Below are 4,345 nucleotides of genomic sequence, written 5' to 3' on the forward strand. Positions count from 1 at the left end.
AACTTTAAATTTTTGGTATTCAGTTCTGTGGCCTGGCAAAAATAAATACGAACTATTTGGAATTTTGGTGAAGATGTTGGCAGTCCCACTTAATGACGAACCGAACAACTTGGTAAGCAACCAAGTTCCTCTCTTGTGGTCCATGGACTGCTTTTTTCTGGGTTAAATACTCAACTTTTTCAAAAAAGTTGGTGTCGTCCAGGGCAGAAGTAACTCATCAGACGCTGCCTCACCTCTGCTATGGGAGCAGCGTGACCGAAAGTAGCGACAGATGGTAATCGCTCCATTTATATAAATAGAATAATTTTTCGCAATGTAAATGTGTACAGTGTACAATCGATACGAATTCAACAACACTGGCCCCTACAATTTAATAGGGGTAAGAGGGCGGATGTGGAGGACGAAAGAACTGAAAGAACTTTGGAGGGGATGCGGTATGCGGAAACCGGGCGAATTACGTACAAAAAGGAATTGCGCTTTTTAGGCTATGAAATACAAAAGAATGCTGTGAAATACACTGTAAACTTATTTGAACCCTATATATAGGCTGGTTCTAGCGGAATCTACGTCCTTAAAGTAGAAAATCCTAATTATAGCATAATCATCACTGAATATATATACATAAAGCCGATCTATACACTATATATATATATATAGATCGTATAGAAGCAAATTAGAGTGGCCTCATAGCAAAACCAAACCAGACACATCTCGGATCAAAACCCACAGGCTAATGAGTGTGACCTCTTTCTCTGAGGAGCGCATAATTGAGAAGTTGATATCCTATTCCTTGTGTCCTAACCAGTATAATTGTTAACCAGGGAACCAGGGAAGAACTTAAAGATTGTTTAATACTTTAGCTCATGCATATATAGTTCTACATGTACGACATGGGGATGTAGCTCAGTGGTAGAGCGTTCGCTTTGCATGTGAAAGGCCCCGGGTTCGATCCCCGGCATCTCCAGAACTTTTTGCCCCAGGATCTGTATGTCGTATCATCACCACAATGTGACTTTTATTTTAGAAGAACTGCTAGTCTTACTACCCAAGATATTAAGCCAATATTACAATATAAAATATTACAATGATAAAATCAGTATTTTTATTATTAGAAAACTGTAAAAGTTGTGTGTATTGATCTCATGTTAACAAAACTCTGCCTCCTCTCCAATGTCAAAACATCAATAACTAGGGAGGATTGGAATGAGAATGAGAAACTAAATTGATTCAGATGGGTCAAAAATAAAGGACGGGACACTGTAACGATACATAAACTGAATCCGAAACACAGCATGTGGACCCCTGGGCCAAGATGCCGCTGTATTTCAAAAATGAATGCCAAAGACCTGTGCATCGGAGAACACCAACGGTGGAAGGGGACGCAGTCTTAAAATGTTAATGAAGAAGTGAATGCACTTGGCATTTTGGCCCTGGTCCTGTATTTGCGCCGTGGAGGTATACTAACAGCGTGTCGGATGAGATGGACGGATTATTTCTGAAATAAAAGGTAACAGCAAGGCAAAGCAACATAAAGGGTCATCTAGAGGCGGACTGGAAAACGAATTTGAATTGGAAACAACAATAACAGACTTGAACAAAGTCATCGTATGCTCACATAAGACCAAATATCCGGTTGAAAGGATTACCCCACCAAGAGAACTGGCGGAATAAAAACTCAGCCGGTATGAGGGCAGAGGTCCGAAAACTCTTCAACTAGGAAAAACAAATCGGGAACCCTTGAATTACGAAGGCGCACTACCAACAGATAATAATGCGACAAGGGAAGCAAAGATATTGAATGTAAAAACATCGAAATGCGCAAAGCAGTAGTCAAGAATAGACAAATATCATACTCGTATGTCTGTCTGAAAAAGGAAGATAGGATATTTACCAAGAATGAGGATAATAGTAAGCATCTTCCTTTTAACACTCATTCCTATTCCACAGAAGAAAACAGTAACATTTTGTCTGAATCTGAATAGCAGACAGAGGAAACAGCAAAGCAAAGTGGAGAATAACGCAAGGAGAAACTGGGGTAGATAAGATAAGCAGAACGAATCACCGAAACCGCTTAGAGCAGACATTACCTTCCGAGTAGTACTGAGCCCTTTTAGTTGGGGCTTAAGAATACACTCAAAGTATTCCCTGCTTGCCGGGGATAGAAGTTTGTATACTAGCGAACAGCAAATTTTGAAACTTTACTGCTACCGAAATGTCAACAACGACTCGAATAGGGACTGACCTCACGACAACGGCCTTTGGCTATCGAAAACGGACTATGACTGATTTCTGAAATGTGCACACGCTCCTCGATAACGGTAGTAAGGGTCCTAAGAATGCTCGCTCTGTCCAACTTAAGTGGGGATTACCACGATATAAGTAGGCTAGTGTCGGTTTGCTTCTGACCTCTACCGCAAAGTGCAACCTTTTGACTTGGGAGCTGATTTCTGATAAACTTCTAACTGCAAACTTCCGGTCCAAGTTAAGGAGCATCACAATCGTATAATGCTACATATCAACTGAGACTTCCGATATAGTGAAGAACGATGCTTTCTACGGACAATTAAAGGCAGTTCAGGGGCAGCTTCCTAAAGGTGACATTGTGATCGTGATGGGAAATCTGAATGCCAAGGTGGGATCTGATAACACCTCGCTCGGACAGGTGATGGGGAAACACGGTTTTGGCGACCGCAATGATAATGGTGGGAGATTCCTAGACTTTTGCAACTTTCATCGTCTCGTCATTGATAGCACATTGCTTGAGCACAGAGTCCGCCTTAGGGTCAGCTGGGTTTCAACTGACCGACGCCATACGAGCAATCAGATCGACCACGTCGCGATCACCAGTAGATTTAGGAGTTGCCTGTTGGATGTGCGTAACAAGAAAGACACTAAAATCCGCCTCGAAAAGGATCGCCATCTAATAGTTGCGTCCGCTACTTTCCGCTGAGCTGCGACTCCGTAAATTCAATGTCGACCGCTTGTATGACACAGCTGTCGCTCGACAGTGGGAGTACCGGCAGATACACTGAGTAGCCGCCTGAGAATATCTATGAGCATTGGCCACGTTCCAGAGGGTCGTCATAGGATCTGACTGACTGGAGAATCATGGAAGCGGATCGATGAACGGAAGCGATTGAGAGCTCTACTGACCGCTGAGAGCGATGGCGAGCGTGACACCCTCAAATTCCGAACGAAATCCCGAGAAATTCAATGTAGTGTACGCCTTGAAAAGAGATAATTTGCTATTGCGTTAGTTAGTGACACAGAAGATACCGCAGATCGCAATGATTTTAGGAATGTATATCGCATCATGAAAGAGTTTGCATATGGATGCAAATCTTTCGATGGTCCTGCGAAAAGCATCAATGATTGATTTCTCATCCACGATGATGGACAACTGAAGAGTAGGAAAGAACACTTGACCACAGTTCTTATCCCTTTCATATCCGATGAAGTTCCTCCTTTTGAGGATAAAATGGTTAGTCAGATGGATTGACCATGTCAACACCATATGGATCATTTTGGAACAGTGTGCAGAGTTTAGATCTTCGCTGCACCTGCTCTTCATCGATTTCGAGAAAGCTTTCAATAGCGGGAACAGGGGGTGTCTGGAATACTCTACGCAGGAAGGGCATTCCAGAGAAACGAATAGCTATTATTTTTCCCTATTTGCTTTAATTTCATTCTCATCGTATTCAATGCTGTGGTCCAAAGTGGAAAATCGAAAGGCATTGACTGGAACTAGAATTAAACTACAAACTCCTGTGAAGAGTCACTACTGTACATGATCAGTAAGTCGGAAGTGGTCTCACAATTATATAGTTGCAGCGTCCTTCTAAGCTGACCCTTTTATGGCAATTTTTCTCTGAAACTTTCAAAGACTACTGATTGTAGCCAATGTATGTATACCAGACTACTTTATGACACTTTTACTTGCTAAAAATACCATCCATTTCATGAAACTACCGCAAAGTAATAAGTTTTAGATACTCAACACCTTTTAATGTGAATTGATTTCACCCAGCGATGCCGTGAGATCTGCCTTTCCAGACAATTCTAATATAACACTGTTTTAAAACAGCCCTTCTATAAACCCTATTCACTTTATGGATCAGCGACGATCATCTACTTTATGGGGCGCGTAAATACAATATCTTCAAAGTGACCCACAATCACAATCGCTGCTGCAATATGGTGACCCACTCATCAAAAGGCATGCAGAGGACATCCATCATGCGCGCATAGTATTTCATAAGAACACTTGTAGAGACAACGTACTCCTCCTCCTCTTCTGGGGTTTGTAATTGATTTTTTTTTCTCTATCAGATAGTTGCCGATAAGT

General features: G+C 41.8%; 1 non-coding gene across 1 annotated transcript; it reads left to right on the top strand.

Moving 5' to 3' along the window:
- Positions 1-892: 892 nt before the first annotated feature.
- Positions 893-964, top strand: Trnaa-ugc. Its single transcript has one exon. It is a non-coding gene; the product is annotated as a tRNA-Ala (tRNA).
- The last annotated feature ends 3,381 nt before the right edge of the window (positions 965-4,345 follow it).

This window comes from Hermetia illucens, chromosome 4 (genome assembly GCF_905115235.1).
Source record: "Hermetia illucens chromosome 4, iHerIll2.2.curated.20191125, whole genome shotgun sequence".
Taxonomy (NCBI): Eukaryota; Metazoa; Arthropoda; class Insecta; order Diptera; family Stratiomyidae; genus Hermetia; species Hermetia illucens.